At 32.5% G+C, this 12,713-nt stretch overlaps 1 pseudogene; it reads right to left on the bottom strand.

Annotated features, from left to right (window-relative positions):
• Positions 1 to 546: 546 nt before the first annotated feature.
• Positions 547 to 12,713, bottom strand: part of LOC122134525 — a 47,167-nt pseudogene continuing 35,000 nt past the window's right edge.

The following is a 12,713-nucleotide window of genomic DNA, read 5'->3' as shown; positions in this document are numbered from 1 at the left end:
CACGGTATCACTCCCATCATGAATCTTTCTTGTCAGTACTAGTGAGACATGTTACTCTTGTAAAACTTTAGTTGGACAAAAGCATATTAAAAACAGTGTAATTGCACTGAAAGAAAATGTGATTTTCCAGTTAAAATATCGACACATTTTTAAAACAAAATAAATTTACTTGAGAAGCAACACTGCATAAGACGTTACGTTTTTTGTTTTTTCTTGAATAATGTATCTTCAGTATCAGTGTACATTGTCTTACTGCACTGAAAGATTGATTCACTTGTTTTAATTATAAGCACATTAAAAACAATTGACATAATCTGCCAGTGCAGTAAGACAGAATACACTTATATTGAAAATACACGTCTTAAAGTATCATGTCCTTAAGGCAATTCATCTTCGAGATCTGAAGATGTTCAATCTGGAGAACTCACATTTCTGCAGTGTGTACATCAGGATGGGAAGTCATTTAGAAAGATGCATGCTAATGCTTTTGCGATTTCATAAATGGACACCTAAAATATTCAAACTGAAAGGTTGATGTTGATGCTTTTAAAACCAAAACTCGGACACATGAATGATGATGATGTTCCTGTGAGAAACGACTCCGTTTGTGACGTTGTTCATTGCCAGCTTCAATACGGTGCTCACAGGAAACCAGGGGCTTCACCTGTCTGACCACACCTGTAGATGACTAAATACAGTCAGGAAAAGGGTTTATACACTCACACCACAGCTAAATGTGGTCCAGATCTGTTTTACCCTCAAATCAGGTGACAAACATCAGTTTTTAGTATGAAAGCATACAAAAAAAATTACATTGAATCTGAAATTTTCATTTCCAGACTAGGCCACTTTCATGACATTAAACTAGATAAATAACTGTTTGTTTTTATTTGAGCCTCACAAATAAAGTGCAGAAACATAGTTTATTGTCTAGCAATCTCATGAGAAAATTTCATAAAAATTCTTGCCATTTTTAGGGAAATAAAGTAAGCATGAAGGTCTACCCTTAAACTTAAATGTCAGTGGGGCATAAGAAGATTGTACGAAAACATATGAAAGAGAGTGTTTGAACTTATACGAATTAGCCATTAATTGGCCAAAATGTAAATCAGTTTTCAATCTGGAGTGTGTTGATGTAAAAAGCATGAATAGAAGTAGTATGTGAATGCAAATGCAATTTGCATGCGCTTGACTTCATGCAAACTTCGCGACAAAAAGAAAAGATCGCATTGCGAATGTGTTGCTATAGCGAACATTAGCATAAACCGATCGAGGCCACTTTTATGCATGGAAATACATTGGATAAATATGTTTTTTTTTTTTTTTGTCAATAAATAAAGCTGGTTTTGAGCAGAAAATCCGAAATCTTGTGGGAAAACGTAACTAGTTTACGAGATCGTGATTTCGCATGCATTCGTACAATGCGATTTGTATGGAAATGGGAGATTTTTAGACAAAAAAAAAAAACAAATTCATGCAAATTAGCCAACAGTTTGCCAAAATGTAAAGTAGAACAGTGAAAAATATATGAGTGCAAATGCAAGTTTATACACATACTTGACTTCATGCAAACTCTGTAATTCACACGACAAAAAGAAAAGTATGTATTGCAAGTGGTGCGATAGCGAACATAAAGCATCTTTTCGTTTCCGTTTTTGTGCATGGAAATACTTTGGATAAATATCTGTTTTTTTTTTTTTTTTTGTCCATGTGAGGTTATGCCTCACAAATACATAAAGTTGACGTAAAGTTGAGCAGAAAATTGGAAGTCTTATGAGAAAACATAAGTGGTGATTTTGTATGATTCCAAAAATGTGATTTTTAGAAATAATTATTTTTAGAAATCTAGAAACGGTTACAAATTTCCCTGAGACTGTATTAATGTAAACATAGCATGAACAGTGAACGCAAAGTGAATGCAAAGTTGCACAAACACGAGCATACAAACTTTGCAGTTCACACAAAGACGCATTGCAAGCGGTGCTGTAAGGAGCATTAGCACAAACTGTCTTTTTCTCTGTCAGAACAACTACTGTTATGGTGGAGCAACAGTTTGCATAGACATTTCAAAGAAACTTTAGCACAGTAACCTAAAAACACAAGGTAAACTATGCTCTGCATTGGCCAAGCGTTAACATCTGTGTTTGCGTTCTTGTGTCTGTCCTTAGTTAAATGTTTTGGCTTTAAAGCAGGCTCTGAAGTTTAAAATTATGGATCTTTTGTCATTTATAGAGACAAAACATTGTCATAATTATGTCTGGGGCTCTAATAAGTGGTGGTAACATAACAGACACAAAGTTTATGAAAATAAGAATAATTCACGGCCATTATACAGCGACTCAAAGGAGCAGCACATACTAAAGCTGAATGATGGATGCGACGCTCACTGTTACAGAAACAAAGAAAACAGCGAGACATCCTCCGTTACAGGCCTGGCAGACAACACAAATAATCAAACAAAGCTTGAAAAAATAACGCTGAAAAATAATAAAAAAGCTAAAAAAACATAATCAAAACATAATTTAATCTCATACTTTTCTTATTAATCCCGTTCTTATTAAACTCTTTAATTTTAATACATAAAAATAAAACAAAAAAAAAATGTAAATTCAAAATTCAACCTGTAACCCACAAAAAATTCTAATAAAAAAAATAATAAACTAATAAGAAAAACACATATACACACCTTCATCATAAAGCTTTGAAACCTTTGTGAATCTTTTGTTTTGACTCAGATGTTCGGATCTGGCCAACTCAGGGAAGTTTTATAACATAGGGTCAGTTTTAATTCATTTTAATAAACATACATGTATTATAAAAAGAGACAGTGATAGTTAATTGTATTCTTTTAGGCCTAAATAAGTCCTGCCTAAAAACAACAAATAAACAAACGGACGCCTCATCACATCATATGACCACAAAACACTAAAAAAACAAAACAGTAATAATAACCACTATTACAAAAAACAATTTAGTGATGTTTTTGTCTTTTTACAGGATAACATATCGCCATTTACTTCTTAGTACAGAAATCAGATGCTTAGACATGAGGGTGAGTAAATGACAAAATATTAATTCTTGGTTGAACTGTTCCTTCTATTCCTGTGGTAGAGTAATAAATATATACAGTGAGTTTGATCTGTCCAAGAAACATGCACTAGTACATAACTTGACACGACATAACAGCTGGACCTTGTAAAAAAGGTCAGACTGTGAGACCAGAACTAGACAATATTCCATCTAAAGTATGCGCCACTCATTTCTATATAAACTAATAAAATATAAGAAAAAATGTTTTATATTATTTCAGTTATTACCGTGTTTCAGTGCTTGACACTTACTCGTTTCCCAATTACTGTGTAAGTTGAAAAATTTACCAGAGCATTAAAAACTTGAGGGATGTAATGAAAACAAATCAAATACTCTGATTTTCACAACGCTATCTCACGGCCAATTTGTACGTATTTTAGGAGGTGGCTCATTCATATGAATTCGTACGATCTCACTTGTACGGTTTTGTATAATTTCTGTGACTGTTAATTTTAGGGGTGGGGAAAGGTGTGGTCCTATGTATGAATTCTTATGAATTTTCCACCTTGTAAAATATGTACGATTAAAAAAAAAAAAAAAAAAGTGAGCTCATACGAATTAGCCACCTTTGTCAAATATGTACGAATTGACGTGAGATAGGGTTGTTTTTTTCCCTAATAAAGGGATACAAGGAGATATTTAGAAGCAGAATGATTTATTTCATTAATTCATTTTATTAGGTTTTGGATTTGGATGTATATTTAGACATCACATGTTCAAATGTTATAACTACTTCATTGTAGATCATGCATTGTATTTTGTATGTTTTATGTTTCTCATTATGCAGGTCAGTTTTGACCACGAAGATCACGTGTGACTTTTTCATTGTTTTTTTTCTTTTCTTTTTTTTCTTTGTTGCTTGAAACCACTTAGCCTTTTCTAATCATCCCCACAATTTTGTTTGTGTGTTCATATGGGTAGTGCCACAAAAGTCACCAAATTTTGTACCATTCTCATGAAATAAAAAAAATACAAAATTTTGAAAAGTAACATTTTTCAGTCTAAAATATCTGAAGACCACTAGAGGAATAATATAGAAACAAACTCTACACAAATGTGCATACTTAACACCCGTTCTTGCATTATTGTGGCATAACACACTATTTTAGTTGTACAAAAACAGCCTATTACACCACGTGATATTGCAAACCAGTATTTATTAGTCAAGTCAAGTCTGCTTTATTGTCAATTCTTCCACATGTACAGTACATACATACAGAGAATCGAAATTGCGTTACTCTCAGACCCCCGGTGCAAACAGATAACACTAACAGTAGAGCTTAAAAAAATCTAGATCAAATATAAAATATAAGATAAAACTATACAATAAGGGAATGTAAAAAAGACATAATAGAAAAAAATAAATATAAAAATAAGGTTAAATAAAAGCAGTGCAAGGCACATGGCAGATAGAGTGCAAACCAGTGAACAAACAGTGCAGATAAAAAGATTTTTAGTGCATAAAAAAAAAAAAGAAGCTTATTCAGTCTGATTAAAGTGACAAAAGGGCTCAAGAGCAGTTATTTTATTTAAACTGACTGATGAGGTGGTAGAATGACGTCAGTTCCATGGTGAATGAGGTAGTGAGCAGCAGACCAATGCTGCACAAAGTGACTGGTGCATGTCATCGTATGTTAGGGGGGGGGGGGGGGGGTGGTAGGACCTGGAGATGTGGGAATAATATTTAAATAATATTATTATATTATTTAAATTTATTTTCATAATCGTAAACTGGTTTGTAGTGCAGATCATGTTGTCATTTACTGAACTTTGTTATTCTCCTAGTTATTTACCTACAGCAGTGAATGAATCAGAAGTCGCTCACATTCATGGACAATGGCTTACTTTTGCAACAACGTTTAGAATGCAATGTGTTCTTGTGTTGCTTTATGAATTATTCAGATGCAATTCAAAATGCAATGATGCACAATAATGTTTGCTAGAAGCAAAGCAAGTTATAGGGCGTTTACACAGTGTTTCAGGAAGTTTAAAATCACCCAGCATTGTTTTGTTTAGAACTAAATGCTGAATGTGTCTGCGGTGGCTTTCCAAACGATGAAGCTCCCACGCTCATTTTAAAATGCCATTAAAGAGCATGAAGACTGCAAATAGCTTTAGTTAAATGCACGTTTGCCGTGTACACACATGCCACAAAACAAAGCTGGGTCGATGCCAACAGCCATTCGTCATTTTCAATGGCTACGTGGGTTGTGATATTGAAGGTTTACATGTAAACAGTGCAATTTCTGGTTTTCTGGTCACTCCAGCTCTAAGAGGAAATGTATGACAGGATCCAAAATGGGCAGGTTTAACACTAGGGACAAATGCAAGGAATGAGTTGCTCAACCACAGTATTGGATAATGACATGCTAGCTGATGGGTTATGCAGGAAAGGGCAACGGAGTCGGCCCACATAGCCAAAATGCCAAGGTTTATCTGCGCCAGGACGCCCAGTAAACTCACCCCCAACGCCGCACCGCACGAGGGTTGTTGGGAAGTGCGGCTGCGTTATTCAAATGGCCCTAAACAAGTGGAAAGCGGACATGACTTTTACTTGCTCTCTTTGAAAGGCCACATGTGAGGTTTGGTGTCTCAAGCTCAATTAGCAATGAATCATTGCGGTCAACTCGCCGGACTGAAGCTGGAATGTTTGTTCCAGTCATACCTCCATTTAAAAACCACACTGTCATGTTTTACAACTGATCACTTGTATTCTATATCAATGAAAGCTGAAGTGCAGTTTATTCGGTGTTAAACTCTGCTGGAGTGGCATTCTGGGAATTTGAAGTACTTGCAACCCATAATAATGGATAATGTAGTTGAGTGCGTGTCATTATGAGGCACTCAAGGCTGCCACCTACAGGTAGGCTAGTGAAATTATTGATGTTCACGTACTGTTGATGCATATTTTAAATGATTAGTGACATTTTTAAAATGTTTAGATACAGTTTGGTCTGTTACGGTTTGACATTTTTGCAAGCTAAATTTGTGGCATTTTTTTCTGAAGTAAAATTAAATACAATTATTGAATGATGTGACAAAATATTTCTAAATTAGTAAATTACTATACTAAATTTAAAAGACATTTTCATCCAAAAATACTAAAATTATGAGTTTGAAAATGTGAAAAACTTGTTTTATTCATGGTATTCCTTATTAGTTATATTTTAAGGGGTCTTATAACATGTAATGTAAAGATGCGTTATGTATGTGTGCTTTTTTATTCACTTTAATGTCTTCATTTATGGTTTTGATTTATTGAGTTATTAGTTAAATTTAAGAGTTAAAAAATTTTTATTGAAAGGTGAAATGTGTTTGTGCAATTTCTAAACAGGTAAAACAAGTTTTTTAAAATTTCTTTAAAATTTAGAATAGTAAATTAGTATTGTTTTGTCATGTCATATCAATGATTTTATTTAATTTGACTAAAATGCCACACAAAAATGTTAAACCATAATAGACCAAACTGTAAGAAAACCTTTTCAAAATATATAAATTTTAATCGTTTAAAAAAATGCATCAAAAATATGTAAAAGTAAACATTTTTAAAAGTGCAGTAAAACTTCTCACCATTGTAGAATTGATGGTTTGATGTGGTTATTAGTTAGATTTAAGGGATTGGATAATGTTTTATGTGAAGTGTGAGATTTTGTGCCACTAGCGACAAAGTAAAAAAGAAAAAAAAAAAGTCCTATTCCGCTGACGTTAACTAATAGCCAAATAGCTATTTAATATATATTAATATTTTGAATAAATGCAATTCTTTTTAACCTTTTATTCATCAAATATATTAGACAGCAGAACTGTTTCCAACACTCATAATAAATCAGAATATTAGAATGATTTCTAAAGGATCATGTGATAGACTGGATGTTACATGTGACACTGAAGGCTGGAGTAATGATGCTGAAAAAAATTCAGCTTTGCATCACAGGAATAAATTATTTTTTTAAAGTATATTCATTATAGAAAACTATTATTTTAAGTTGTAATAATATTTCACAATATTACTGTTTTTTTCTGTATTTTTTTATCAAATAAATGCAGGCTTGATGAGCAGAATAAACTTCATCCAAAAAAATTAAAAAAAATAATATTTCAAAACTTCTGGTGTGTGTCCTGCAATATATAATATATATATATATATATATATATATATATATATATATATATATATATATATATATATATATATATATATATACACTCAAAAAAAAAATGACACTTATGACTGGTTTTGTGGTCCTTTTTTTTTTTTTCGCAAAGCATATTACTGATGATAAATACATTTTTGATATATTTACAGTAGGAAATTGACAAAATATCTTCATGGAACATGATCTTTACTTAATATCCTAATGATTTTTGGCATTAAAAAAAAACTATAATTTTGACCCATACAATGTATTTTTGGCTATTGCTACAAATAAACCCCAGAGACTTAACACTGCTTTTGTGCTTCAGGGTCACAAATTCAACAAACATATTTTTTATTTTTGCAAACTATACGTTCTATCAGTTCCAGATCCCAGTCCCAGCAAATATGTTGCGGATGCAGTTTCATGTTGTCTTTAATCGTTAGAAGTCTTGTTTTATTGTGTAACTCCTGGCGTAGCGTCTTCTCGTCTCCTTGCGGCCCTTGGATGCGTCAGAGATCAGTTCTGATGGATGAGCGGGTCTCTGTCGGTAGTGAAGAGTGTCTGCGGGGGCTGCAGACCACCACAGTCGAGAGAAACACTTTCATTTTCACTGCTAATCCCTCATCTGAGGAGTCTTTGTGGGCTTGGTCCAGCTCATTGTGTGGCTAATGCCGTGCCATTTTGTAATTCATTATCTAATACTGTATGTTGTTATCCAGAGGCCGATGCGTTAGACGCTCCTCTTTGGCTTCAGCGTGTGGCAGCTAAATGTCCTGTTGTTATTTTGTGCTTTCAGGTTAGATAAATAGTCCTCCGAAGACCCTTCCTCGGGCATAAGTTGATCCTCGCTGTGCATGAAATGGATAAAATAGCAATGGTGAGCAACCTAAACCTTGCTAAGTGGCATTTCTTCAGCTAAATGTTGTCATATTTTCTGTGCAGACCCCTAAAAAGGTCAAAATGAGTCAGAAACCCATTTCTCGTAGGCCAAACAGTGGGTATCATTCATGAAACACAAGCAGAACGAATTTGGGTAGTCATATGTAAGATTATTCTTAATCTTCCTAAACTGAATGTGATTTGTTATGCAAGTATGGCATTATGAATGATTTATACACACAAATGATGATGACATTCATAATTCCATTCTTATGTAAAAACTAACATTCAGTACAGGAAAATTAACAATGAACTTATAAATGACTTGCACAAATGTGTTCTGCTTGTGTTTAGAGAATTATTTAATTTAATTTAATTTAATTTAATTTAATTTAATAAAATAAAATAAAATAAAATAAATATTTTATTTTATTTTATTTTTATTTTTTTATTTTTATTTTATTTTATTTTATTATTTTTTATTTTATTTTATTTTATTTTATTTTATTTTATTTTATTTTATTTTAGAGAGTAAATCACCTGTGCCATTAATTTCATATAAATAATAACCGCTGGAACAGCCCTATACAACCTCAAATGACAAAGAAAGGCAAAATATGATTTATATAATTATATTTTATTATACGTATTTTTTTGCTATACTATTGTATTCAATAGTTGCATTTAATGAAATATATGTAAATGCAATAATTTAATGTATTTTAGACAATATTTAATCTGATTTTCAAAATGCATTTATATAAGTCTATTTTATAATATGTATTAGTGTTTTTTGCTCTTCTGTTTGCATTTTTAATAAACATTAAAAAAAAAATCTGTATAAAATTTTATTTTGTCATATGAAAGGTTCTGAATACGGATAATTTTCTTGAAATAATTTTGTCAGAATAAACAGCTATTTATTTAATTTATGTATTTATTTTTGAATGGTTATCGGTAGAGAAAAATGTAACATTAAGTAAAAATATAACATTTTTAAACGCTATTCTTCAGTAATGTATTTGTATATTTACATCTGCATTGATGCAGTAAACAAACAATCTTCTAAAATATTCTCTATCACATGAACAGCATTCAGAAGTCTGATTCATCACTGCATTTTATGTTTTCTTTTTTGTGGCTTAATATTTACTTAATGTTGCTATATATAGCTATTAGTAGATATATGCACCACCATGAAAAATAGCATAGGGTTAATTCAGGATAATTAGGCCATTTTTTCCATTCATCTCAAGAAGTGGCTCAATTATCCTGAATTAACCCTGTGTTAGTCTGTTGTAGTTGTGGTGAAAGACAATACATATGTATATATATACTAAAAGTTTTGTATAAATTGTGATAGCAGGAGAGTGATAAGCAGCCGTATTAAATAAAAAAAATAAAGTTACCATGCAGGAACTTCAATGAATCTTTTGTCAAACTATTTTGTTTAAATGAACCGATTCACTAAATAACTCAAGCTTAGATTCCCCGCTATACAGCTAATGCAAAGTGAAGACTGTGTCCCAGGCCAGGGATTTATCCCGATGCAACAGACTGGACCTCCTCTCCCGGCCGCTCGGACCACACACACTTCTTGCATCTAGCGCCACAAATAAAACGTGGAAATTACACACAAGAGAGTGTTTCCCAGACCATCCAGCTCATAGCAGGGCTTCTGCGGGTCTTATAAAGTTTTAATTCGCCTTTCCACAAATTAAGGCCTAAAATCAGAGCACAAAGTCTTACATTCATAGTCATGGCATTAAATGTTGCATGCACTGCAAGAAAAAAAAAAACTGATTCCTGTCTTGTTTTCCAGTACAAATATCTAAACATCCTTAAATCAAGATGTAAATTGAATATATTAAGTCTTGTTTTCTGAGAAATTGAACAAAATTAAGTGAGTTTATGCATAAAAAAAAATAATCTGATAAACCAAAATGTAAAGCTGTTTTGGTAAAACATGACAGAAGTGCACCAGAGAGTTAAATCAAGAACAAATATCTGTCTATGAGGTGTGAAAACTTGTTTTCCTTTTTAATTAAAGGGTTACACCATTGCAAAATGAAAATGTTGTCATTAATCACTTACCCCCCTGTCGTTCCAAACCCTTAAAAGCTTCGTTCGTCTTCGGAACACAATTTAAGATATTTTGGATGAAAGCCGGGAGGCTTGTGACTGTCCCATAGACTGCCAAATAAATAACAGTGTCAAGGTCCAGAAAAGAATGAAAAGCATCGTCAGAATACTCCTCTGTCATCAGTGATTCAACCGTAACGTTATGAAGTGACGAGAATACTATTCGTAAACAAAGAAAACAAGACAAGAGAAGCTTTTATGGGTTTGGAACGACATGGGGGTAAGTGATTAATGACAACATTTTCATTTTGGGATGGAATATCCCATATTTCTTCTTGTTTTAATCATAAACTCAACTGATCAATTTCTTATAAAACAAGATTGATTATTTTACATCAATTTGTAAAAAAATTAAATTAACACTAAAAAATATAATTAATTAAACATCATAACACCTGCATTTTTTTGCTCTATAAATTGTCTTGAATTTACCTTCATAAGACCTGCAGAAACCCTGTCAAAGACTCTCTCTTCTCTGCTTGATATGTTGACTAAAGTTAACTTAAAAGGGAATGTAATTTTTTGATGATAAAACATTCTCTTTCTGCAGCTTATTTTACAACCGTTTGTGGTGCGACCTGTGGTGCACAAGCAATCAAAATAAAATCTAAACGTTCATATGTTTCAGTTTGATAATTAAATCAGACTCCTGAAGGTGCTCGCTTAAAAATGTGCTTTGAGAAAAAGGGCATCAGAATCATTTTGTTTTGACATTACTGTAATTTCAAACATTTTGTGTGCATTTTACTTGATTTAAAATGAGAAGCGTTTTAAAACTATTGACAACTAAACAGAAACCTTGAGATCTTTCTGTAGTCTGCGGCCAAAATAAAAGCTTGAAGGTTTATTGCATTCAAGTGAAAAATAAATTACAAAAATTCAAATTTTACTCTTGTACATTAAAAAAATAAAAAAATAAGAAAAGAGTAATAGTTTATAATAATAATAATAATAATAATAATAATAATTATTATATTATTATTATTATTATTATTATTATTGCTGTTGTTATTGTATTTTATTATTTTTTTATTTAAAAATGTTTATTATTATTATTATAATTATTATTATAAGTAGTAGTAGGTAAAAATTTAAATTTTACTATTGTACTGTAAAAAGTAATATTATTATTAATGTTGTTGTAATTTACTAATTTAAGTAATTATTTTTATTTATTTATAAATGTTTTTAATATTTTAAATAGTTGTATTATATTTCCATTATAAATTTTATTTTTTATTTTTTAATTGAAATAGATTGCAATAGCAGGATTTATTTATTTGTTAATTAAATTGATTTTTATTTTTAATTTGTATTTTTTTTTAAGGACGTTTGAGTTGCGTGCATGTATAGAGCAAGTATTTCTTTTGCCAGTGGAGTATTTTTATATATCTAAGTAACAGCAATATGAAATGTTAGGTTATTATTATAACAATCGCAATGTGAGTTTTGGTCCAATCATGCAGCACTTATTTATGGGTTTAGCCCTGCAAAAACTGGAAACACTGTCACTTTGTGGTGCTATAAATTATTGCTTGTTCTGAAAATGTTTACAGCAGCATATAGCACTAGCAACATCAAGTCCATGGGTTCAATTTCCAGGGAATGCAATTTAAAAAAGTAAACCTCGAATGCAATATAGATGAAAGTAAATGCGCTCAGAGTGTGACTGCTTGTAGTTTGACCAGAGAAAGATGGCGGAAACCTGTTTGATAACAGTCATTATTGTTCTTTTTAGTGATGCTAGTAGTGCAGAAACAGTGCTTTACTTAAAACATGTACATTATGAGTAGCTTGTATCTTAAAAAAATAGCTGCAAACAAGCATATATGCTGTCTTATATCAAATCGCAGGCTTCGAGGCCATGGATTGTGATGACACATTATGTTAATAGTTGAGGTTAATGGATTCGTACAACGGTCTCCGTGTTGCTCAAACAAACCACAGTGTCAACAAATATTGTTTCAACAGTGACGTGTCTCGTAAATCACATCAAGCCACTTTATTGTAATCCACAGCCCAAGGGAAACGTGACGGAGGAGCCGCTGCGCTCAGTACATCCGTGATTTATCCACACCAGCTGTTCTCCAGCACTGACTCACGTCACATCCGTCCATCCCCGTTGAGTACGTTACGTTGAGTCTCATTGAAAGAGCTTCTGGTCACAATATGAGGCTCGGGACCATAAGAACAGCGTGTTCGGAAAGATGTGGCTCCTCGTACTGAGTGAAGGAAAGGCTTTCATGTGGTCGCCGCACATGAATGGTCAGACAAACACACACATACAGACGTCATGACATCATGCCGGGATGCCACACGACCGCGAGTGTCTGCCGTCGCCATCGCTGCCAGTTGTTTGTGGCTCTTTTGTGTTATGGTGATTTAGGAAGTCTATTCTCTCGGCTAAGAGAGTAAACTATACCCGTGACGTTTGCACACACAAAGACGGCCAATTTCACTCCT

The sequence above is a fragment of the Cyprinus carpio genome, chromosome A25 (assembly GCF_018340385.1).
Source record: "Cyprinus carpio isolate SPL01 chromosome A25, ASM1834038v1, whole genome shotgun sequence".
NCBI lineage: Eukaryota > Metazoa > Chordata > Actinopteri > Cypriniformes > Cyprinidae > Cyprinus > Cyprinus carpio.
The sequence above is the reverse complement of the archived record's forward strand: the minus strand, read 5'-3'. Positions and strand labels throughout refer to the sequence as shown.